Raw genomic sequence first — 27716 nt, forward strand, 5'->3', positions numbered from 1 at the left:
TCTAAAAGCTGTGGGTGGGGTGGATTTAATATGCACCTGCCAAAAAGCGTGTCATTCATCCCGTGGCCAGCGTTCATAGGAGATTATAGTTTCTGGCATATATAGCTGATGCACTGCTCAGCTTCAAGTCTCCTGAGGGGACTATTAAAGTTAAAAAAAAAAAAAAAAAAGAAAAAAGTTTTTAAAATATAAAAAAATTAAAAGACCCACAAAGTTTTGCCTCATTACAAAATAAAACAATTTAAAAAAATACACATATTTGGTATCACTGCATTCGGAAATTTCCAATCTGTCAAAATATAAAGTACATTAATCCGATCGGTAAACGGCATAACGAGAAAAAAATAAAAACAGAATTAATTTTTTTTTGGCCGCCACAACATTGCAATAAGAGATGATCAAAATATAGTATCTACCCCAAAATGGTATGAATAAAAACATCAGCTCAGGACGCTAAAAATAAGCCCTCACCCAGCCCCAGATCTCAAAAAATAGAAAAGTTATGGGTCTTGGGAAATGGCAACAAAAACAAAATTATTTGTTTTCCAAATTTTTTCAACTATCTAAATAAAAAAAAACTTACATGTTTGGTATTTGTGTACTCATACTGACCCGAGAAATCATACTGCCAGGTCAATTTTATCATACAGTGAACTTGGTAAATTAAAAACCCAAAAAACTATTGTGGAATTGCATTTTTTTGCACTATAAAAGCACTTGGAATTTTTTTTCTTCCCATTTTCCAGTACGCTATGTGGTAAAATGAATGGGGTCATTCAAAAGTACAACTCATCCCGCAAAAATCATAGTATACTTCAACATAGATGTGTGTGGTGAAATGACAGTCAGATTGCCATAGATTAATGATGCTGACTAAATGCAGGAAAAGAGAAACTCGCCTGTTGGAGAACTCTTATGGACCACCCATAGATGATAAATGTGCAAGCAGTCCAACTTCTACTATGCAGTGACGTTGTGAAACATCTAGTCGTGCAAGTGCACATGTTGTGGCATTTGCGGAGTAGGAACCTGGCTGACAGACACAGCCAGACTCCCCACTGAGAAGGCAGGGATGGTTTATTACTGTCTCTGCCTTGATCTCCATATACACAATGCTGAAAAAGCGATGTGCATGCAGTAATATAAAGCACTGTTGGTGTTTCTAGATCTTATGCTGCTGCTAAAGAAAATTTAATCTCTAAACAGCAGGACGGATCTGTGGTACTCGCACAGTACACATAGCACATCTCTGCTTCATACATATCATACACATAGTCTCGAAAGCTTGCAATGTGTTACCATCTTTTCAGTTAGCCATTAAAAGGTATCAACCACTGAGGACTCTCAATTCTGAATATTTTTCATACATATCAGACACTCAACTCTCTCCTCTGTGTGTACATACATCAGCGTTATAGGTCCAATACATGCGACATTACACACATCAGATAGAAGGTCTACTCACGTCGTACACACACAGCTCATCTCTGCTCACATCTTACACCTATGGCTCCGCTCTGCCCGTCATACCCATAAGGCTCTGCTCCGCTTATATAATATACGTGTGACTCCACTCTGAACATGTTGTACACATGGCATTGGCTCCGCTTCGTACACCTCGTACACACATTGCTCTGCTCCATACACCTCGTACACACACGGCTCCAATCAGTACACCTCGTACACACACGGCTCTGCTCCGTACAGCTCATACACACAGGGTTCCGCTCCGTACACCTCGTACACACACGGCCCCGCTCCGTACACCTCGTACACACACGGCTCCGCTCCGTACACCTCGTACACACACGGCTCCGCTCCGTACACCTCGTACACACGCGGCTCTGCTCCAAACACGTCGTACACACACGGCTCCGCTCCGTACACCTCGTACACACACGGCTCTGCTCCGTACACCTCGTACACACACGGCTCCGCTCCGTACACCTCGTACACACACGGCTCTGCTCCAAACACGTCGTACACACATGACTCTGCTCCGTTCTCCTTGTACACACGCATCTACACTCCATGCACCTCGTACACGGATCCGCTCCATACACCTCGTACACACACCACTCCAATCAGTACACCTCGTACACACACGGCTCTGCTCCGTACACACGCGGCTCCACTCCGTACGCCTCGTACACACACGGCTCTGCTCCGTACACCTCGTACACACGCGGCTCCGCTCCGTACACCTCGTACACACGCGGCTCCGCTCCGTACACCTCGTACACACGCGGCTCCGCTCCGTACACCTCGTACACACGCGGCTCCGCTCCGTACACCTCGTACACACGCGGCTCCGCTCCGTACACCTCGTACACACGCGGCTCCGCTCCGTACACCTCGTACACACGCGGCTCCGCTCCGTACACCTCGTACACACGCGGCTCCGCTCCGTACACCTCGTACACACGCGGCTCCGCTCCGTACACCTCGTACACACGCGGCTCCGCTCCGTACACCTCGTACACACGCGGCTCCGCTCCGTACACCTCGTACACACGCGGCTCCCCTCCGTACACCTCGTACACACACGGCTCTGCTACATCCCCCCTGTAAACCCCCCTGACCCCACACAGAAACTTCCCCTCATCCAGCACCATGACAACCAGCACAGCAGAGTCCTGCATACACTGAGACCCCTGATCATGTGACCCCTGACTCCTCCCTTCCTGTGACCTCATCCCAGGTCCTGTGCGCACAGAGCAGCCATATATGTGGTGTGCGGCTCTGCAGGTGGAGGTAGGTGCTGGAGATTCCCCATTACTGGGCTGCACAGGGGGCAGTAACCCCTCCATTCCCGGAGATAGCGCCCTCTGCAGGTGGAGGTAGGTGCTGGAGATTCCCCATTACTGGGCTGCACAGGGGGCAGTAACCCCTCCATTCCCGGAGATAGCGCCCCCTGCAGGTGGAGGTAGGTGCTGGAGATTCCCCATTACTGGGCTGCACAGGGGGCAGTAACCCCTCCATTCCCGGAGATAGCGCCCTCTGCAGGTGGAGGTAGGTGCTGGAGATTCCCCATTACTGGGCTGCACAGGGGGCAGTAACCCCTCCATTCCCGGAGATAGCGCCCCCTGCAGGTGGAGGTAGGTGCTGGAGATTCCCCATTACTGGGCTGCACAGGGGGCAGTAACCCCTCCATTCCCGGAGATAGCGCCCTCTGCAGGTGGAGGTAGGTGCTGGAGATTCCCCATTACTGGGCTGCACAGGGGGCAGTAACCCCTCCATTCCCGGAGATAGCGCCCCCTGCAGGTGGAGGTAGGTGCTGGAGATTCCCCATTACTGGGCTGCACAGGGGGCAGTAACCCCTCCATTCCCGGAGATAGCGCCCCCTGCAGGTGGAGGTAGTTGCTGGAGATTCCCCATTACTGGACTGCACAGGGGGCAGTAACCCCTCCATTCCCGGAGATAGAATCCTAGAATGTTAGAGTAGGAAGGGACCCCCAGGGTCATCTGATCCAACCCGCTGCTCAATTGCAGACAAGAGAAAGGAGCAATAGAATACCAAATACAATAAGTAAGAAATGTTATTAAATAATATTGTCCAACAAAATAAATCACATGAAAAAAGACAAAGTGGATAGTTAATTAACACAGGTGTAAAACGAATGGTACTAGGAAGGATAAATTTCAGCTCACCTTTGGTAAGTCCATAAGAACGGATTGAAAGCTCCGAGCACGGACACGTCTCTGCCAAGACGTATATGGAATCCAACAAAGAAAAGAAAGGTCCAGCTCCAGGAGACAAAATCCAGAAATTTTTATTGAATCATAAATAAAAACATGGCTGCTTGTGAACAAATATCGGCAAACAAATTGAATTACCACATGGGGATATTCCCAAGATCTCTGTACGCGTTTCGAGCACAAGTGCTCTTAGACTCAGAGTCGCTGTGGAACATCAGCTGGACAACATATAAAATTCAATCACAGGTGATAAAAAATCATCTAATCAGAAGTGCACAGAAAAAACTACATCAGAAAAAAGAAAAAAAAAAACAGACTGTTGGAATAATGTATATTGATCTGTATGTATTGCAACAACTACTACTGTACTGTTTGATATATTGTGAGATTGTTAACAAAGTTCAGTGACAAAAAAAAAAAAAACCAGACAGGATGCCCCCTCCTTCTCTTCCCTTCTTGTTGTTGTAATGCTCCCATGCTGCAAGCCACAGCAGATACCAGACTGATCACATTTCATGCTGTAAGCTGTTCAACCTGGATATGAATAAATCTACATTCTGTGTTGCTGACTTTGGATGTTACGCTGATTAATCCGCTGCTAACACAGACACATTAATACCATAAAACATAAAAATAAACATATAATTTTAGTAGTGCAGCATAAATTCCTTTCTCAGATTTAGTCCCAGAGGAACGCGTGTATCAAGCATATAAATCCCATATGCCTCCCGGTTTCTTAGAAATTTTTCTCTGTCTCCACCTCGTACATTTTTTCTGATCCTTTCCACCGCATAAATCTTCATGCCAGGTAAATCCCTATTATGGACGGAGATAAAGTGCTTTGAAAGATTAGAAACATTTCTGGTGGTAGTTTGCCCGACATCATATAGATGTTCCCGTATTCTCTCTTTTGGTTTACGGATGGTTGATCCTACATATTTTACATCACATTTGGTGCATTCAGCAATATAGATAACATAATTTGAGTTGCAATTCAAAAACTCTTTAATTCTATACACCTTATTGTTAGCAGAATTAGAGAAAGATAACGTTTTAGATGAAAACCGACAAGTTTTATATGGTAATTGACCACACTTGTGATATCCAAATGTGGATAACCAGTTGCCTTTATCACTATTATAAGATTCTTCTGAGCGATATAAACTAGGCGACAAACTATTGCCTAACAGAATAGAAAAAACACGGCACTCAGTGTGGAGGGAGGTGCACAAGTCGGGTATCCAGCCAACTAACAATGTAGTACAAAAACTTGGCACTCAAAAGAAAAATTGATTTGACAGTTCCTTTATTGTAAAAGGCATCCAGTTAAATATACTTCTTTTACTTCTTTAAACGTTTTTGGTCATACAATTGACCTTCATTAGAAACAGAATTTTTTCACAGTTGGTTTTAACTAGAATGAGTTTACAAGAAGACAAGACAGTATGGTTAGTGAACAAATAAGTATATAACAAATATCTGAGCAGCAGGATGCTGATAATGACCGTATGAACATCATGTAAAGTTTAGACGAAAGGTCGATGACTAGATAAATACTGAAATAGCGAATCCTGAGACAAGGTTCAAGTGAGCTTAGTGAAACTCCACAGGTTCCATGGGCAGTGATAGAGAGTCCGCGCTGTGATGGTATGTAAGGAACATATGAAAAAGACGTGCCCTAGGAGGTTGAAAACAAACAACAAGTGTGACACTGGCCAATAAAGGATACAGTGAGATTCGTGGTCGGCTGGTGCTACTGGATGTGCAATACCACATGAAAGGTAATAGCCGACTGGAATGAGTCCCAAGACAGGTACCTGAGAGGAACTGTAATGGAAAATTCCATATATTATTATTAAAGAACCGCTGTCATAAGTAGGCACTATTCAGTACTGGAAAAAAAGAGAAAGAACAAGACGGTGAGTGACTATGGCACATAAACATATTGGGCGATGTTATGTGAATGAGGAAGGAGAAAAAAATCCAAAACAGTCAATTAATACCTGGGTATATTCATTAATAATGTGGAGAAACAGACGTCTGGGAAGCAGCAGCTACTGAGGATGAAAGGACACGGAGGATGATAAAAAAAAAAAAAGGAGTATAAATGTGTGTACTGAGAGAGGCTGAGGATATGCACGTAATGTGAACTTAATTACCCATTCATGTAGGAAATCACCAGACCCACGGGTTTAACACCTTGGGTTATACAGGGACCGGTAGATCCAATAATTGGTGTGGGTGTCCAGAAATTTGTACTGCAATAGAAACATGTAGAAGGTATGAGTAGCCCTGAGGACAAAGAATGTGAGGTGAACACTGTATTAAGAGTGTAAAATCACCTGTAATATATTCAGGAAACTATCCTGTATTGTTTGTGACAGGCAGGAATGTCCACAACTGGGTGCTAAAATTGAAAGAGAAGAAAACATAAGCAAAAAGGCACTAGTTGGTACAATAGTGGTGCCCTAATGTTGTCTGGGAGAGCGAGAGTCACCTGTGATTCTCCAAATGGTCTGTCCTGCCCAGGGAGGCAAGTGTGTCACAGGGAGAGTGAACGCGCTGTTCAGGAGAAGCACTGAGGGTGCAGAGGAATAGCGCTGCAAAAATGAGAAAATGCTGTCAATGTGATAAAGTAGAGAACCAGCAAGAAATTTTTTTATCATCCTCCGTGTCCTGTCATCCTCAGTAGCTGCTGCTTCCCAGACGTCTGTTTCTCCACATTATTAATGAATATACCCAGGTATTAATTGACTGTTTTGGATTTTTTTCTCCTTCCTCATTCACATAACATCGCCCAATATGTTTATGTGCCATAGTCACTCACCGTCTTGTTCTTTCTCTTTTTCTCCAGTACTGAATAGTGCCTACTTATGACAGCGGTTCTTTAATAATAATATATGGAATTTTCCATTACAGTTCCTCTCAGGTACCTGTCTTGGCACTCATTCCAGTCGGCTATTACCTTTCATGTGGTATTGCACATCCAGTGTCACACTTGTTGTTTGTTTTCAACCTCCTAGGGCACGTCTTTTTCATATGTTCCTTACATACCATCACAACACGGACTCTCTATCACTGCCCATGGAACCTGTGGAGTTTCACTAAGCTCACTTGAACCTTGTCTCAGGATTCGCTATTTCAGTATTTATCTAGTTTTCGACCTTTCGTCTAAACTTTACATGATGTTCATACGGTCATTATCAGCATCCTGCTGCTCAGATATTTGTTATATACTTATTTGTTCACTAACCATACTGTCTTGTCTTCTTGTAAACTCATTCTAGTTAAAACCAACTGTGAAAAAATTCTGTTTCTGATGAAGGTCAATTGTATGACCAAAAACGTTTAACCCCTTCACCCCCAAGGGTGGTTTGCACGTTCATGACCGGGCCAATTTTTACAATTCTGACCACTGTACCTTTATGAGGTCATAACTCTGGAACGCTTCCATGGATCCCGGTGATTCTGACATTGTTTTCTCGTGACATATTGTACTTCATGTTAGTGGTAAAATTTCATTCAAATAACTTGCGTTTATTTGTGAAAAAAATGGAAATTTGGCAAAAATTTTGAAAATTTCGCAATTTTCCAACTTTGAATTTTTATGCCCTTAAATCACAGAGATACGGCACACAAAAAACTTGATAAGTAACATTTCCCACATGTTTACTTTACATCAGCACAATTTTGGAACCAAAATTTTTTTTTGTTAGGAAGTTATAAGGGTTAAAAGTTGACCAGCGATTTCTCATTTTTACAACACCATTTTATTTTTAGGACCACATCACATTTGAAGCCACTTTGAGGGGTCTATATGATAGAAAATACCCAAAAGTGACACCATTCTAAAAACTGCACCCCTTAAGGTGCTCAAAACCACATTCAAGAAGTTTATTAACCCTTTAGGTGCGTCACAGGAATTTTTTTGAATATTTAAAAAAAAATGAACATCTAACTTTTTCATAAAAACAATAATTCAGGTTCAATTTTTTTTATTTTACCAAGGGTAACAGGAGAAATTGGACTGCAAAAGTTATTGTGCAATTTGTCCTGAGTACGCAGATACCTGATATGTGGGGGGGAACGACTGTTTCGGCGCATGGCAGAGCTCAGAATGGAAGGAGCGCCGTTTGACTTTTTCAATGCAAAATTGGCTGGAATTCAGATTGGACGCCATGTCGCGTTTGGAAAACCCCTGATGTACCAAAACAGTGGAAACCCCCCACAAATGACACCATTTTGGAAACTAGACCCCCTAAGGAACTTATCTAGATATGTGGTGAGAACTTTGAACCCCCATGGGCTTCACAGAAGTTTATAACATAAAGCCATACAATTAAAAAATCATATTTTTTCCACAAAAATGATCTTTTCACCCTCAATTCTTATTTTTCCAAGGGTAACAGGACCCTAAAAGTTATTGTGCAATTTGTCCTGAGTACGCTGATACCCCACATGTGGGGGTAAACCACTATTTGGGCGCATGGCAGAGCTCGGAAGGGAAGCGGCGCCATTTGACGTTTTGGGCTGGAATTGAGATCGGACACCATGTCGCGTTTGGAAAACCCCTGATGTACCAAAACAGTGGAAACCCCCCACAAATGACACCATTTTGGAAACTAGACCCCCTAAGGAACTTATCTAGATGTGTGGTGAGAACTTTGAACCCCCATGGGCTTCACAGAAGTTTATAACATAAAGCCATACAATTAAAAAATCATATTTTTTCCACAAAAATGATCTTTTCACCCTCAATTCTTATTTTTCCAAGGGTAACAGGACCCTAAAAGTTATTGTGCAATTTGTCCAGAGTACGCTGATACCCCAAATGTGGGGGTAAACTACTATTTGGGCGCATGGCAGAGCTCGGAAGGGAAGCAGCGCCATTTGACGTTTTTGGCTGGAATTGAGATCGGACACCATGTCGCGTTTGGAAAACCCCTGATGTACCAAAACAGTGGAAACCCCCCACAAATGACACCATTTTGGAAACTAGACCCCCCAAGGAACTTATCTAGATGTGTGGTGAGCACTTTGAACCCCCCAGTGCTTCACAGAAGTTTATAACGCCCGGGCGTGAAAATAAAAAATTCGTATTTTTTCCACAAACATGATCTTTTAGTCACCATTTTTTTATTTTCCCAAGGGTACCAGGAGAAATTGGACCTTAAAAGTTGTTGTCCAATTTGTCCTGAGTATGCTGATACCCCATATGTGGGAGAAAACTACTGTATGGGCACACGGGGCTCGGAAGGGAAGTAGTGACGTTTTGGAATGCAGACTTTGATGGAATGGTCTGCGGGTGTCATGTTGCCTTTGGAGAGCCCCTAGTGTACCTAAACAGTGGAAACCCCCCACAAATGACACCATTTTGTAAACTAGACCCCCCAAGGAACTTATCTAGATGTGTGGTAAGCACTTTGAACCCCCCAGTGCTTCACAGAAGTTTATAACGCCCGGGCGTGAAAATAAAAAATTCGTATTTTTTCCACAAACATGATCTTTTAGTCACCATTTTTTTATTTTCCCAAGGGTACCAGGAGAAATTGGACCTTAAAAGTTGTTGTCCAATTTGTCCTGAGTACGCTGATACCCCATATGTGGGAGAAAACTACTGTATGGGCACACGTCGGGGCTCGGAAGGGAAGTAGTGACGTTTTGGAATGCAGACTTTGATGGAATGGTCTGCGGGTGTCATGTTGCCTTTGGAGAGCCCCTAATGTACCTAAACAGTGGAAACCCCCCACAAATGACACCATTTTGTAAACTAGACCCCCCACGGAACTTATCTAGATGTGTGGTGAGCACTTTGAACCCCCAAGTGTTTCACAGAAGTTTATAACACTCGGACGTGAAAATAAAAAAATCATTTTTTTCCACAAAAATGATATTTTTGCCCCCAATTTTTTATTTTCCTAAGGGTAACAGGAGAAATTGGACCCCAAAAATTGTTTTGCAATTTGTCCTGAGTAGGCTGATACCCTATATGTGGGGGTAAAACACTGTTTGGGCGCATGGCAGAGCTTGGAAGGGAAGGAGCACCATTTGACTTTTTCAACTCAATTGGATGGAATTGAGATCAGACGCCATGTTGCATTTGGAGAGCCCCTGATGTGCCCAAACAGTGGAAACCCCCAATTATAACTCCAACCCTAACCCCAACACACCCCTAACCCTAATCTGAGCCCTAACCCTAGCCCAACCCTAACCCTAGCCCTAACCCTAACCCTAGCCCTAACCCTAAGGCTGTGTGCACACGCTGCGGATTTTGCTGCGGTTCCGCAGCAGTTTTGGCCGCTGCGGACCAGCAGCAGTTTTTGCTGCGGTGTACAGTACCATGATTCCCTATGGGAATCAAAAACCGCAGTGCAGACGATGCGGAATTTTCCGCGCTGATTATCTGCGGTTTTTAATCCGCAGAAAGAATTGACATGTCAATTCTTTCTGCGGATTCCCCTGCGGTTTGCCATCGCCTCTATTGAGGAGATGAAAAACCGCAGGACAAAACCGCAGAGCAATCCGCAGGTAAAACCGCAGGTCTTTTGACCTGCGGTTTCACCTGCGGATTTTACAAAATCCGCGCGGATGAATCCGCACCTAATCCGCAGCGTGTGCACACAGCCTTACCCTAACGGGAAAATGGAGATAAATACTTTTTTTTTAGTTTTATTATTTTTTCCCTAACTAAGGGGGTGATAACAGGGGGTTTGACTTACTATTTATGGCGGTTTTTATGTTTGGCGGCTGTCACACGCTAAAAGACGCTTTTTATTGTAAAATAGTTTTTGCATCACCACATATTGAGAGCTATAATTTTTCCGTATTTTGACCCACTGAGTCATGTGAGGTCTTATTTTTTGCGGGACGAGTTGACGTTTTTATTGGTACCATTTTCGGGCACGTGACATTTTTTGATCGCTTTTTATTCCTATTTTTGGGACGCAGAATGAACAAAAACCAGCGTTTCATGAATTTCTTTTGGGGGGGTGCGTTTACACCGTTCTGCGTGCGGTAAAATTGATAAAGCGGTTTTATTCTTCGGGTCAGTACGGTTACAGCGATACCTCATTTAGGTCGTTTTTTTATGTTTTTGTCGGTTTTATGCAATGAAAACTATTTTATATAAAAAATAATTATTTTTGCATCGCTTTATTCTGTGAGCTATAACTTTTTTATTTTTTCGCTGATGATGCTGTGTGGCGGCTCGTTTTTTGCGGGACAAGATGACGTTTTCAGCGGTACCATGGATATTTATATGCGTCTTTTTGATCGTGCGTTATTACACTTTTTGTTTGGCGGTATGATAATAAATCATTATTTTTTGCTTCGTTTTTTATTTTTATTTTTTAAGGGGTTCGCTAAAAGGGTTAACTAATGGGACAGTTTTATAGGGCGGGTCATTACGGACGCGGCGATATCTAATATGTGTACTTTTATTGTTTTTTTTTATTATTTCCAAAAAATGGATTTATTGAGGGAATATTTTTTTTTTTTTCTAATTTATTTGGCGATTTTTTTTTAATTTATTTTTACATTTTTTTTTTACTTTATTACATAGTCCCAGGTGGGACATCACTGTCCTGTGACAGATCGCTGATCTGTCACATGACAGATCACTGTGACAGATCAGCAATCTGTCACAGGCATTGAAGAAGACTTCCTCTTGCTTGCGCTTTGCAGGCACTGAGGAAGCCAGCTTCCTCAGGTCCCCGAAGGCCCCCGTCGCCATCTTGGATTCGGGGGCCTGGAGGATAGGAGCCCCCCGCAGCAGCGCTGCACATTGCGCTGCCGTGGGGGGCTCAGGGAAGCACGGAGGGAGCCCCCTCCCTCCCGATGCTTCCCTTTAACTCCCGGTACACCGCGATCATGTTTGATCGCGGTGTGCAAGGGGTTAAGGTGTCGGGGGCGGTCCGTGACCGCCCCTGACACATAGTGCCGGGTGTCAGCTGTGATAATCAGCTGACACCCGGCCGCGATCAGCGGCGCTCACCACGTGGGCGCCGCTGATCGCGGTAGACGTACTATCCCGTCCACGGTCATACGGGCCCGGGTACCGTGGACGGGATAGTACGTCGGATGTCAGGAAGGGGTTAAAGAAGTAAAAGAAGTATATTTAACTGGATGCCTTTTACAATAAAGGAACTGTCAAATCAATTTTTCTTTTGAGTGCCAAGTTTTTAGACTATTGCCTAAAGTTAGTGCCCTTCTGGAAACTATTTTAATTCCATTTTTTATAATTCACTCATGGTATCATCTTTACGTAAAATATGTTGATTGTTATTAATAATCTTACGAATTTGAATAAAGTAGGGACCAAAAGTGAGAATTAAAGTTGGACAATCACTATTTTTATTTTTATGAATAGCAGATTTGGATTTAATAAGAGTATCCCTTGATTTTTTATTAACAATATTTACAGCTCTCTGAATTGTCCAATTGGGATAACCCCTTTTGTTCAAACGGTTTTTAATAGAAAAAACCTCTTTTTTATAGCTTTCCTCTGTGCTACAATTTCTTTTAGCACGTGTAAGTTCTCCCACAAGGATGGCTTTAATAGTATGGACTGGATGGAAGCTACGAGCATGAAGAATGGTATTGCCTGCAGTTTTCTTTCTGTAGGTGGCAGTAGAGATGCATTGTTGCGGTTTTCCCATTAGACAAAGATCCAAAAAATATATACTACGTGAATCAAAAAAAATAGGTAAAATTTCAATTAAATTGATTCAAATTAATATAATCTATAAACATAGGAATCAGATTAAGGCTAGTTTCACATTAGCGTTTTTTTGCGCAGCGTATCGTGCCCATAAAAAAACGCAAAGAAAAACGCAAAACAAACGCGCGTTTTTTTAGCGTCATGCATACGCTGATGCGTCAAAAAAATGCAGCGTTGCTTGCGTTTTACATGCGTTTTTGCATGCGTTTGTGTTTTTTATGAGCATGCGTTTTTAGGTGTGACATTTTTTCCATTGTCTAGGCCAGGGTTTCCCAACTCCAGTCCTCAAGGCACACCAACAGGTCATGTTTTCAGGATTTCCTTAGTATTGCTCAGGTGATAATTGCTTCACCTGTGCAATACAAAGGAAATCCTGAAAACATGATCTGTTGGTGTGCCTTGAGGACTGGAGTTGGGAAACCCTGGTCTAGACCACATTCCAGATTTGTTTACCTCAAAAACGCATGCACAAAAAAAGCAAGCATGCACAAGACCATGCGCACGCATGCATTCCCATAGACTTCAATGTGTTGTTTTTGTGCATTCCGTGCGCATGCATTTTTTAGTCCGCCCTGTCTTGTCAAAAAAATGCAACATGTTGCGTCTGGCGCGAAAGACAAAAAACCGCATGCGCACAAAAACGCAAGTGTGCACAAGACCATGCGCATGTCATGTTAAACATAGGTGCGCAGTGCTCATGGGCACGGGTGAAACCAGCTTAATATCCCCCTTCCAAATCATTAGCAAATCGTCTATACACCTAGCGTACCATTCAATGTGATCAAAAAAAGGATTGTCAGAGTTAAAGATAAAGCCGTTTTCGTGCTCCCTTTTATATGGACCTGAAACCCCATAGCACCTGACTTTATGTGCATAAACTCACATTTCTAATGGGTTTTGTCTGTTTGGCTAGCTGATATATTGTGATCATTGGGGATTTTTTCCTTTCGCTATTTTTTTTTTTTTGTGTGCACAACAAAATCTTAATCATGGACAAGGATCCAAGCAGACGTGAACGTGCTGCACAAGTATTTCAATCTGCTGCCAATACTCTGGATACTCCACCTGACCAACTCAATCTTATTCATGAAATTATCCTCCGGTGAAACCCGTGTTTGGTGGGATAAAACCACATTAGAGAACTATATTCAAAAAAATATGATACCACGTGGTCTGAGAATTAAAAAGATACCAACAACGGTTTTAATGAGGATTGTGTACAGGCTTGGAACACTATTTTATCTGATTGTTCCATAAAACTGATGGAATTAATTGTTAAATATGAAGAAAAAGAATTGACACGTGTTCAAGCTGATTTGGATAAAAATCTGTCTTTATTAAAGTCTTCTATGGCGGCTCAATCATATGAGAATTTCCGCAATATATTGTCGATATTAAAAAAAGGAAATTTTAAGAGAGACATCTTTGATTATACTAACGACCAAGTTTACGAGTGGGGCAGGTGGGAAAGAATGAACCAAACACCCAAATCAATTCTAAAGAAACGTTCTCGCACTTTTGTGAACACTGCCCACAGAAATCAAGTTACCTTTTCTTCTTCGGATTTAGAGTCATCAGATATCTCCACTGATCCATCATGTGAATTCTCTGATATCAGCCGTACTAAGAAAAATAAATCCCAATCCAACTACTACAAAAAAACACGAAAGTTCTTATCAAAAAATGCACAAGGAGGGCAGGACGGAAACACACAAGATACACCGATGTTCCTGAAATCCCGTCTGAGGAGCTCCAGCAAAACACATCACTAGACGTTATAAATCTGTCCTCATTTTCTTTGTCTCCTGCCGAACTGAAATTTTTATCTAAAGGATTAAACTTTGCCCCTCTTAATCCTAACTTAGATGTCTTTTCTACTTTGAAAGACATAAACAAATTTGTGAGAGATCTTACAGTTAAAAAACATTTTTTTGCAGCTAACGAACCACATGATATATACAAAGTTCCACAAGATAATGTTTTTCTTGGTAGGAATTTTTTGGAACAGTCCTGTTTGTTGAATATGTTTGATTTGGATAATTCTAATGATTCGTCTAATGCATTAACCTCATACTTTCCTTTCAGGACGAAAAATCCATTATTCTATCCCATTCAAGCTAGAACAAATGAAAAGATTGTGTGGAGAGAGATATTAAACATTTAATAAACAACACTAATAATAATAGTGGTTTCTTTAAATCTAACCTAACAAATGCTGAAAGGAAAGCCCTAATTAGCCTTAAATCGAATCATCAAATTATTATTAAGATGTCGGACAAGGGTGGCTCCGTTGTTGTCACGAATGAAAAAGACTATTTTCTGGCCATTAATAAAATGATTTCGTAACATTCAATATATACACCCCTACAGGGAGATCCTACGAATTTTTTACTAAAAAAAAATCAAGGATAAAATTATTGAAGGGGAAAAATTGTTTGTTTTTTTTTTTTTTTACAAAAAAACAATCTGAATTTTTATTAATTGACGATCCTGTAATCCCTTTTATGCATGCATTGCCGAAAACCCACAAAAATGTTTTTCCTCCTCCAATGCGCCCTATAATAGCGGGTGTAGGGTCACTTAATGAGCAATTAGGCGAATGGCTTGATTCAGTTCTCCAACCTCTAGTATATCGCATACCTGGCCACCTCAAGGATACCAAAGACGTACTTAACATGTTCCATGGTATTTGTTGGGATGCAGACTTTACATGGGTTACCTGTGATGTCGTTTCTTTATATAACAGCATTCCCCATAATGTCGCAATATCTGCAGTACGTTTTCATCTTCAGAAATATAGTCCATACTGTATTGAATTTCAAAATTACATTGTGGTGGTTTTACAGTTTTTGTTATCACACAATTATTTTCTTTTTGATAAGAAGTTCTTCCTACAAAATAATGGAGTTTCTATGGGAGCCAAATTTTCACCTTCTGTGGCCAATTTGGTCATGGCTTGGTGGGAAGAACTTTTTATCTTTAATACTGATAATCCTTTATTTGATCACATTGAATGGTACGCTAGGTATATTGACGATTTGCTAATGATTTGGAAGGGGGATATTAATCTGATTCCTATGTTTATAGATTATATTAATTTGAATCAATTTCGTTTAAATTTTACCTATTTTTTTGATTCATAGTATATATTTTTTGGATCTTTGTCTATTGGGAAAACCGCAACAATGCATCTCTACTGCCACCTACAGAAAGAAAACTGCAGGCAATACCATTCTTCATGCTCGTAGTTACCATCCAGCCCATACTATTAAAGCCATCCCTGTGGGAGAACTTACCCGTGCTAAAAGAAATTGTAGCACTGAGGACAACTATAAAAAAGAGTTTTTTTCTATTAAAAATCGTTTGAAGAAAAGGGGTTATCCCAATTGGACTATTCAGAGAGCTGCACACATTGTTAATAAAAAATCAAGGGATACTCTTATCAAGTCCAATTCTGCTATTCATAAAAATAGTGATTGTCCAACTTTAATTCTCACTTTTGGTCCCTACTTTAATCAAATTCGTAAGATTATCAATAACAATCTACATATTTTACGTAAAGATGATACCATGAGTGAATTATTAAAAAATGGAATTAAAATAGTTTCCAGAAAGGCACTAACTTTAGGCAATAGTTTGTCACCTAGTCTATATTGCTCAGAAGAATCTTATAATAGTGATAAAGGCAACTGGTTATCCAGATTTGGATATCACAAGTGTGGTCAATTACCATATAAAACATGTCGGTTTTCATCTAAAACTTTATCTTTCTCTAATTCTGCTAACAATAAGGTGTATAGAATTAAAGAGTTTTTGAATTGCAACTCTGACTACGTTATCTATATTGCTGAATGCACCAAATGTGATCTAAAATATGTAGGATCAACGATCCGTAAACCAAAAGAGAGAATACGGGAACATCTATATGATGTCGGGCAAACTACCACCAGAAATGTTTCTAATCTTTCAAAGCACTTTATCTCCGTCCATAATAGGGATTTACCTGGCATGAAGATTTATGCGGTGGAAAGGATCAGAAAAAATGTACGAGGTGGAGACAGAGAAAAATTTCTAAGAAACCGAGAGGCATATGGGATTTATATGCTTGATACACGCGTTCCTCTGGGACTAAATGTGAGAAAGGAATTTATGCTGCACTACTAAAATTATATGTTTATTTTTATGTTTTATGGTATTAATGTGTCTGTTTTTTCTTTTTTCTGATGTAATTTTTTTCTGTGCACTTCTGATTAGATGATTTTTATCACCTGTGATTGAATTTTATATGTTCAGCTGATGTTCCACAGCGACTCTGAGTCTAAGAACACTTGTGCTCGAAACGCGTACAGAGATCTTGGGAATATCCCCATGCTGTAATTCAATTTGTTTGCCGATATTTGATCACAAGCAGCCATGAATCTGTTTTTATTTATGATTCAATAAAAATTTCTGGATTTTATCTCCTGGAGCTGGACCTTTCTTTTCTTTGTAAAATGAATGGTCCCCGAAAATAAAGTAAAATGGAATGGGAGAATCTAAAAGTAGCAGCGAGTCATATAAAGTGCCAGTGCAAATGCAGTGATTACTCCCACCTAAAGAGGACAGTACCAGTCCATGTGCTGCAATAATGTACCAACAAAAGGACAAAGAGTGTATTACACTCCTTAAAATAATGGGGTGTGTATAGCTTTAAGGGAGCAAGGACCGCACAATTTTAAGCTACATTCAGTTGTTACCCTAAGGCTAAGTGCACACGTTGCGGAATTCCCGCGGTAACTTCCATGGGAATTCCATTCCGCGGGAAAATCGCATTTTAAATTCCCGCGATTTCCCACGGAAAAACTAGCGATTTGCAAGCATAAATAGCTTGCAGAATACTAGCGTTTTCCATGTGATCTGTAGCATCGATTGGAGAACTGATTGACAGGTTGGTCACACTCATCAAACAGTATTTGACGAGTGTTAACAACTTTTTACTATTGAGGCTGCCTATGCAGCATCAGTAGTAAAAAGATCTAATGTTAAAAATAATAAAACAAATAAAAAAATCGGGTTATATTCACCTTCCGGCGTCCAGCGCCGCCTTCCCCGGCCTCAGCGATGCTCCCGTTCCCAGTAATGCCTTACGAGACCTCTGATGACGTAGTGGTCTCGCGAGGAATAGGGACCGCTACAGTATCGCGAGACCGCTACGTCATCAAAGGTCTTGCAAGGCATTACTGGGAACGGGAGCATCGCTGAGCCCTGGGGATGCTGCGCGGGACGCCGGAAGGTGAATATAACCCGATTTTTTTATTTTTCATTATATTTTTTACAGGGATATGGTACCCACATCCCGGAGGACAGTCTTCTCTCCCCCGGACCGTGGGTACCATCCGCAAATGTTCTGCTTACTTTTCGCATGGTGGGCATAGCCACATGCGAAAAGTAAGCAGAACAATGCATTCCTATGTGGGCGGAATCCCCGCGATTCCACAAAATTAATGAGCATGCTGCGTATTTTTCCGCGATGCGATTCCGCCGCAGGAAAATCGGCAGCATTAGCACAGCATTGCGGAATCCCATAGGAATTCATGGGATGCTGTTTTTTTGCATTTTCGTGACAAAAACGCACGTTAAAAGCGCCGCGAAAACACGAGAAAAACAGTGACGTGTGAACTCAGCCTTAGGCTGTGCACACGTTGCGGATTCTCCCGTGGATTTTTTGGCACAAAAACCACAGCTCTTGGCAGAAAACGCAGGTGCGCTTTTGATGCGTTTTGATGTGATTTTGCCGCGGTTTTTCAGTGCGGTTTTGCCTGCGGATTTTAATGCGTTTTTGTAAGCTAAATAAAGATATGTTATTTAACAAAAAAAAAAGATTTAAATCAAGAAAGGCACATCCAGCCCACAAACGGCAGTGCTTCCCAGGACTCACATCCAAAGACAATATTCCATATTTTTTTTTCTTTATTTCATAGGTTAAAAAAGAGATACAACGCGTTTCAGATACAGTGTATATCCTTCATCAGGTATCATAAAAACACAGTGCAAATCCTAATAGTATAAAATTCAGTTACACTTATATATAGTACCAACCTTTTATCCCAGTCTCAGAAACTTGATTTAGGGTGTGGACCAAGTTCAGGAACACACCCACTGATTGATCCAACCTTGACAACATAGATGCCAGAAGGAAAGGGAAAAAAAAAACCCAAAACGAAAAAAACCCAGAGAGGAAAAAAAAAAAAGGCAACGTTCAAACTCTCTCTATGATATCATTCAATCCATTTGGATAAAATGTTCCCAGACGATATATCCAAAACGTTTCTTTCCGGTTTAAAAGAGCATTCCTATTTGCAACACCAGAGGGTATCTGCTCCATCGGAGTTACTTTTATGTTAAAAATGTTGTTATGTTTAATTAGTAGATGCCTTGAGAGACTATGTTTTAAAAAGCCATTTTTTGCTCTATTTCTGTGACCATTAATGCGGGACCGCAGTGTCTGTACAGTGCGTCCCACATATTGCAAACCGCAACTGCATGTGATTACATATACAACAAAATCACTGTTACAGCTGAGTCTTTGTGAAATCTCAAAGACCTCACCAGTACTATTACATTTGATAGTTTTAGCCCTGTAATCTAGGATCCCACAGGTACAACATTATTTAGAGGTGCATTTAAAAACTCCGGTTCCTTGAGAAACACCACATGAAATTTGATCCGTACTTTTTTTTTTATAGTTTTTTCCTTTTGAACCCAACTGTTTTTTTAATTTACTGGGGGCCACCAAATTTTTCAAAGTTTTCCCCCTTCTATATGTAATCCCTGGTTTATCAGGGAGATGTTTTCCCAAACCAGGGTCACGCTTCAAGATATACCAATACTTTGAAAGCACAGTTCTTATTACTTTATTTCCCCTATTGAATGTGGTCACAAAATTCAATTTCCAGCGATCATCACTTTTTTCTTTACCAATGGTCAAATTATCCCCTTCCTATTTTTTCCTTTTAAACATTCCTCCTGTGTTTTTACTTTGTTATCCCTATATGCACTAATTAAGTATCTTTTTTCCTTAAATTTTCTTTTTAGAATTTTAGACTGAGCTACATAATCAGATTCTCTCGTACAATTCTTTCTTATACGAAAAAGTTGGCTGTGGGGTATATTAACCTTCCACTTCTTGTAATGTGCACTGTTAAAATCTAAAAAGCCGTTTGAAGTGGGTTTTTGTAATAATTTTTTTCCCACTATGGCTGATCTCTAGATCAAGAAAAAAACATTTTTTCTTTATTAATTTGTGATGTAAAGGTAATCCCCAGGTGTTATTATTGAGCTCCTTTATTAACTGTGCCGCTTCCTCCTCTGTCCCCTTCCATATAATAATCAGATCATCAATGAAGCGCTTATAAAGCCTTATTTTGTCATTGAAAACAGGCTTAGAGAGTGACGATGAGGACTCGAATCGCCCCATGAATAAGTTTGGGAAACTTGGCGCGACCCAAGTCCCCATCGCAGTGCTGAGCAACTGTAAATACAGTATGCCTTCAAAAATGAGCACATTGTGTTCATGAATGAATTTGAGACCCTTTAACAGAAAATCTCTTTGTTCAGGGAGCATCTCTGTCTTTGCTAAATAAAAACCCACCGCATTTACCCCCATTTCGTGATCTATGTTGGAATATAATGAATTTACATCCAACGAGATAAAGGAATAGTTTTCTTCCCATTCAATATCCCTCAGTTCCTCGATTAATTGTGTGGAATCTCTCAAATATGAAGGAAGAGACTTTACCAGATCTTGTAGAAACAAGTCAATATAATGAGAAAGGTGACAAGTCAAAGACCCAATTGCTGATATAATCGGTCTGCCAGGTGGTTTTTCAGGGTTCTTATGCAGTTTTGGTAAATGATAAAATAACGCCATGGTTGGCGCAGAATTTGTCAAAAACTTTTTTTCTGTTTTATTAAGAATATTCCTCTCATAGGCTTCCTTGATCATATGGTGATAGTCCCGGACAAAGCATTGTGTGGGATCTTCTTTTAAAATTTTGTAATATCTCATATCAGACAATATGTTCAAAGCTTCCTCGATATAGTCAGATCTGTTTTTCACAACTACTCCCCCCTTTATCAGCTTGTCTTATTACTATATCTGTGTTTTTTCTCAAATTCTCCAATGCCACTTTTTCTCTTTTAGAGATATTGTTCTCCTTTTTTACCTTATTTTTCCCAATTTCATGCTTTTCTATTTTATTTTTATCATTATTTTCCCACTTCCTAAATTCTTCAGATACTAATGAAAAAATGTGTCTATATTTGGTCCTCTGTGTTGATGAGGATTAAATAGAGATTTGGGGTGTACCTCCTTGTGGATATATTCACTTTCTTTGTTTGTCTCTGTTGGGATCAGTATTTTTTTGAGATCCTCAATGTCCCCATTTTTTCCTCAGTCAACAAGAAATGCCTTTTAAGAGTTAGTTTGCGAGTGTATGCATTTAAATCGAGAAAAAGATCAAATGCATTCATATCTTGAGCAGGGCAGAAACTTAGTCCCCTACTTAAAATTTCCATTTCTGAAAAGGATAAAATGTGGGATGAAAAATTAAATATTTTAACCAGAGGCAGATTTGATTGTTTATTAGTTTCTGGGTTCCATGTTTTTTTATATGTTCTCAGATTTCTATTAGATCCCTTTCCTCTTTTTCCTCTTGCTCTACTTTTCTTTTTTTGGACCTTGATGTTACAGCCGGTGCGAAGTAATTTGTAATATGATTCTTTTGTATTGGATTTAAAATTTGGGCTGTTTGTGAGGAGCTGATTAGTGGTGGTAAAATTATTTCTGAAACACTTGGACGTGTGGGACCTATCTCTAAAAAAGAGATGTTGGATATTACTGAGGATGGGGACGGTGTAGGCGCTTGTATTACTGTGGTGAATGTAGATGAGGATTCTGTATTGTCATGGATAGTTAGTTCATTTATATCAAATTCAACATTGGAAATTTCCAACCTGTGGAGAGCAGTTGGAATTTCCAGTGGGGGAAGTCCTGGATTGAGGGAGGTAATGTTGGAGCATTTTCCATTACAATGATCCTGGGCTCTAGTGGAATTATTTTTTCAATGGGTGGAGGTTTTTTCCTTTGTACATTTCTATTGAGTATAGTATGAGTATTTTCAGGGGTAGACGTATTAAGAGGTAACTTAATTTGCGAGATAGTGGTTTCAACATCATGTATATTTTTTATATTTGAATTGGTTATAATCCTTGTTTGTTCTCCCCGTGTTTGCGTTGATTTCCTCCAGGCACTCCGGTTTCCTCCCACATTCCAAAGACAAACTGATAGGGAACTTAGATAGTGAGCCCCATCGGGGACAGTGCCACTAATGTCTGTAAAGCGCTGTGGAATTAATGGCGCTATATAAATTAGTAAAATAAATAAATTTAGTAACCAAAGCAAAAAATACACAAAAGACTGATAAATAAGTTGGAAACCACAAGATGGTGCCACCCCCCCCCCCCCCAAAATAAATAGAAAATAGCTAGTGGGGAGATAGTCCCAACATAACAGTAAGTCACTTAACTATGCCATAATACAAGTGTCCTAAGTCTCCTAAAGAGCAGGGTAATAGATAAACATTGGTAAATAGAGAAGCACATATGGTACATTCTTACCTCCTGTAGGTGTGTGGTGCCATCTTGTGATTTCCTACTTTTTATCAGTCTTTTATGTACTTTTTGTTTGATAAAGATTTATCATTTTCTATTATGAGGATCTCTTGTACATTTTTTGTACAGTATATACTCTCACACAGCTTGTAGAGGTTAATTCTGTACCTGGCATTCTTACTAGGCAGGTAATGACAAAGTTTGAGCCTCCCCTTGAAATGTATTAGGGACTCATCCACGTAGATGTCTCCTTGGGGCACGTACACCTCATCTAACTTGCTGAAGTGCTCAATAACCGGGTAAATTTGAAAAGGCGGTCAAAGTTGGGGTCATCTTGGTGAGGACATTGTGCATCATCATTGTAATGCAAAAATTTGTGAATATCCTCAAAACGGTTACGGGTCAAAACCATTTGGAACAGTGGAGTGTTGTACAGTTGTGGCCAAAACTATTGACACCCCTGCAATTTTGTCAGATAATACTCAGTTTCTTCCTGAAAATTATTGCAAACACAAATTCTTTGTTATTATCTTCATTTAATTTGTCTTAAATGAAAAACACAAAAAGAATTGTCCTAAAGCCAAATTGGATATAATTCCACACCAAACATAAAAGACGGTGGACAAAAGTATTGGTACTGTTCGAAAAATCATGTGATGCTTCTCTAATTTGTGTAATTAACAGCACCTGTAACTTACCTGTGGCACCTAACAGGTGTTGGCAATAACTAAATCACACTTGCAGCCAGTTGACATGGATTAAAGTTGACTCAACCTCTGTCCTGTGTCCTTGTGTGTACCACATTGAGCATGGAGAAAAGAAAAAAGACCAAAGAACTGTCTGAGGAGTTGAGAAACCAAATTGTGAGGAAGCATGAGCAATCTCAAGGCTACAAGTCCATCTCCAAAGACCTGAATGTTCCTTTGTCTACTGTGCGCAGTGTCATCAAGAAGTTTAAAGCCCATGGCACTGTGGCTAACCTCCCTAGATGTGGACAGAAAAGAAAAATTGACAAGAGATTTCAACGCAAGATTGTGTGGATGTTGGATAAGAACCTTGACTAACATCCAACCAAGTTCAAGCTGCTCTGCAGTCCGAGGGTACAAGTGTGTCAACCCGTACTATCCATCGGCGTCTGAATGAAAAGGGACTGTATGGTAGGAGACCCAGGAAGACCCCACTTCTTACCCCGAGACATAAAAAAGCCAGGCTGGAGTTTGCCAAAATTTACCTGAAAAAGCCTAAAACGTTTTGGAAGAATGTGCTCTGGTCAGATGAGACAAAAGTAGAGCTTTTTGGGCAAAAGCATCAACATAGAGTTTACAGGAGAAAAAAAGAGGCTTTCAAAGAAACAAACACGGTCCCTACAGTCAAACATGGCGGAGGTTCCCTGATGTTTTGGGGTTGCTTTGCTGCCTCTGGCACTGGACTGCTTGACCGTGTGCATGGCATTATGAAGTCTGAAGACTACCAACAAATTTTGCAGCATAATGTAGGGCCCAGTGTGAGAAAGCTGGGTCTCCCTCAGTGGTCATGGGTCTTCCAGCAGGACAATGACCCAAAACACACTTCAAAAAGCACTAGAAAATGGTTTGAGAGAAAGCACTGGAGACTTCTAAGGTGGCCAGCAATGAGTCCAGACCTGAATCCCATAGAACACCTGTGGAGAGATCTAAAAATGGCAGTTTGGAGAAGGCACCCTTCTAATATCAGGGACCTGGAGCAGTTTGCCAAAGAAGAATGGTCTAAAATTCCAGCAGAGCATTGTAAGAAACTCATTGATGGTTACTGGAAGCGGTTGGTCGCAGTTATTTTGGCTAAAGGTTGTGCAACCAAGTATTAGGCTGAGGGTGCCAATACTTTTGTCTGGCCCATTTTTGGAGTTTTGTGTGAAATGATCAGTGTTTTGCTTTTTGCTTCATTCTCTTTTGTGTTTTTTCATTTAAGACAAATTAAATGAAGATAACAATACCAAAGAATTTGTGATTGCAATCATTTTCAGGAAGAAACTGAGTATTATCTGACAAATTTGCAGGGGTGTCAATACTTTTGGCCACAACTATATAAAACATCAACACTCCAATATTGCCGATGTTCTGCCTTCTTCACTAACCCCATGGGAAGAGCCAGTCCCCAAAACATCATAATTTCTACTGCGTCTACAGGGGTCCAGTTAGAAAGTGATGAAGGGCAGTTTTGTGGCAAAAATGGCTGGGAATACATATTTGTCTCATCCACCATGAGGTTTACAAAATCCTCAGAGAAAAAGACTTTGAAAACATATATTTCTGTTAGGCCGGTGGTGTCTAACTGGATTCCATATTGCACCACAAAATCAATCCGTGGCTCATAATCTTCAGGGGGTGAAGTCCATACGGGGTCAGTAACGGTTGAGCGCTGGTTCATTTTTGGTCCTCGGGCATCTGCGTGGCGTTTCGGTTGAGGAAGAAGAGTGAAAAATAAAGGAAGGTGGCATCCTCTCACTGACTGTTCGTGTCAGAGGCAAGGAAAGCATATGCCTCCTCCACTAAATACAGTGTTTGGGACAAGCAGGATGACATTTTTTCGCATATGCAGTGTTTGTGCCAAATTTTATTCAGGTGTGTTTGTGAGTGTTTGGTGTAAACATTTTTATTTAGAAGAGAAAAAAAGAAAATCTAGAAAGAAAAAGATAAAAATAAGATAAGAATATAAAAATTTGGTAAAATAAAAAACAAACCTACTAAAAGGACGACAGTAAAAAAAAAATTACTGAGCTCCCGCAGCTATCTGACACTAACCCTAAAACTATATTCAGTAAAAAAATACTGGAGTAGTCGCCGATTACTACAGTATATTTTGACTATACCTAATCTTGTCCTATCAACTTATCTAAATTATTTTTTTTCCATAAAAAGCAACAACTGTAAGTTGATCAGTGATGTCTTTTTTTTCCCGCGCTGACACTTACCCTGACTAAATTCTTTAAAAAAATGTCTACAATTAAAGAAGTTTTTCCTTATCAAATAAAAACGATTAAATTTTGTAAATATAGTGGAATAATACAGTATAATAAGTTATGTAAGAGCAGTAAAAAGCATATAGCCCAATGGCATAATTTAAATATATAAAGATACTGTATAATGGCCCCACATAGTCCTCCATATTATATAAAGGCCACACATGGTGCTCCTTACTTGTTTAATGGCCCCACATGGTGCTTCATACAGTATAATGGCCTCACATGATGCTCCAAACTGTATAGTGGCCCCACATGATGCCCCATACTGTATAATGACCCCACATAGTACTCCATACTGTATAATGGCACCACATAGTTCTCCATACTGTATAATGGCACCACATAGTTCTCCATACTGTATAATGGCCCCACATAGTGCTCCATACTGTATAATAGCCCAAAATAGTGTTCCATACTGTGTAAGGGCCCCACATAATGCTCCTTACTGGTTAATGGTGCCATGTAGTTCTCCATACTGTATAATGTGACCACATAGTGCTCCATGCTGTACAATGGCTCAACAAGATGCTTCACATTGTATAATGGCCCATTGGCAGGGGACACTATAGGACGGCACGCATTGTCCCTTTAAGAGGGAGCTTGTGCACAGTGCCCGGGAATCTGCGAGCCATGTGCAGCCCCTGGGTAGCAGCAACAGAAGGAGGAAGTGCGGGATGGGAGCCACGGCGGTAAGTCTACGTCCCTGCCGGGAGTGGAAGGAAGCGTGCGTGGACAACAGGGCTACACTAGGTTTGCCACATAAGTCCTCCATAGGCATGAAGGTTAGCTGAATTTGTAAATTTCAGTGGGACCAACTGACTATGTAATGTGTATGGTGGCCTCTCAATTCTCTCTTGAGAATTTGGGAATGTTTAGTTTGCAAAAGAGAAGACTGAGAGGAGACTTAATAGCTGTCTACAAATATCTAAAGGGCTGTCACATTGTAGAAGGATCAACTTTATTCTCATTTGCACAAGGAAAGACTAGAAGCAATGGGATGAAACTGAATGGGAGGAGACACAGATTAGATATTAGAAAAAACTTTTTGACAGTTAGAGTGATCAATGAGTGGAACAGGCTGCCACGAGAAGTGGTGAGTTCTCCTTCAATGGAAGTCTTCAAACAGAGGCTGGACAGACATCTGACTGGGATGATTTAGCGAATCCTGCTTTGAGCAGGGGGTTGGACCAGATGGCCCAGGAGGTCCCTTCCAACTCTGCGATTCTATGATTCTATGATTCTATGACAGATAATATTGAGGAAGAAAAGGATCAGACAGTTGGAATTTAAACACCCGATCCTTTTGTTTTCAGAGGATATACCGTACATACTCGCGTACAAGAGATTTTCAGCTCATTTTTTGGGGCTGAAAGTCCCCCTCTCGGCTTATACGCGAGTCATGTACACCAGGGGGTCAGCGGGGGAGTGGGGGTGTCAGATCATACTTAGCCCCCAGACGCGTCTCTGCAGCCCCACTGCTTGTCCCACAGTCTCCCTTCCTTCCTTCAGCAGTCACATGGTACTGCTCATTAAACTCATGAATATTCATGATCGGTACCATGTGACCGCTGAAGGAAGGGAGACCGTGAGAGAACTGGGCTGCAGAGTCTGCGCCAGGAGGAGGTAAGTATATCCAATATTCACCTGTCCCCACTCCATCGCTGCACGCCCCTGTCTGCCGCGTCCTCTGTTAGTGACATTCAGCCAGCAGAGGGCGCGATGACGTGGTTAGTGCGCGCCACGCCCTCTGCTGCCTGAACGTCACTGACAGATGACACGGCAGACAGTGGCAAGCAGTGATGGAGCTGGGACAGGTGAATATCTCAGGTGCTGGGTCCTGAGCCAGCGGTGACACCGGCACCTGTCCCCCATAGTGCGCCGGTGTTGCCGCCTGCTCAGGACCCGACAACTGAGCCCCAGCTACTAGAGGTGAGTATGTCCTTTTTTTTATTTGCAGCAGCATATGGGGTATAATCTGTGAAGCAGCATATGGGGGCATAATATATGGAGCATTTTATGGGGGCAGCATATGGGGGCATAATATATGGAGCATCTTATGGGTACAGCATATGGGGGCATAATATATGGAGCATTTTATGGGGGCAGCATATGGGGGAATAATATATGGAGCATCTTATGGGGGCAGCATATGGGGGTATAATATATGGAGCATCTTATGGGGGCATAATATATGGAGCATTTTATGGGGCATCTTATGGGGGCATAATCTATGGAGCATCTTATGGGGGCATAATCTATGGAGCATTTTATGGGGCATTTTATGAGGGCATAATCTGGAGCATCTTATGGGGCCTATTCGATGGAGCATCTTATTGTTATGAGTTTATACTAAAGTTCTATGAAGCCCGATGACATGGGTTAGAAATTAAGACAAACACGGTATATCATAGCTCAAGATGTAAATATCTATTGTAGAGATATGCACTTCAGATGAGAGATGCAAACTGCGACTCTACAGATAAGCAGGCAAATAAGACAGTCTCAACAAGTGTGCAGATGTAATAGTACAGACCGAGGGAGTGAGTACCAGTCCAGCAATGCAGGATCCAGGGCCCAGAGCCCGGGCCAGCTCCTAATGGAGGGCAGACCGAGCGGAGGTGGGTGCAGAGCCGGTGTAAGCAGCAG

General features: G+C 41.1%; 1 protein-coding gene across 1 annotated transcript in view; it reads left to right on the forward strand.

The window, feature by feature from the left end:
* Positions 1 to 2705: 2705 nt before the first annotated feature.
* The window catches only part of LOC141051110 (uncharacterized), a 42822-nt gene continuing 17811 nt past the window's right edge, over positions 2706 to 27716 (forward strand). The window contains exon 1 of the mRNA XM_073547993.1: positions 2706 to 2754. The gene's annotated coding sequence lies outside the window, so the exon portion shown is untranslated. The remainder of the gene's footprint in view (positions 2755 to 27716) is intronic.

This window comes from Dendrobates tinctorius, unplaced genomic scaffold (genome assembly GCF_039654945.1).
Source record: "Dendrobates tinctorius isolate UK_male_01 unplaced genomic scaffold, ASM3965494v1 ptg000155l, whole genome shotgun sequence".
Taxonomy (NCBI): Eukaryota; Metazoa; Chordata; class Amphibia; order Anura; family Dendrobatidae; genus Dendrobates; species Dendrobates tinctorius.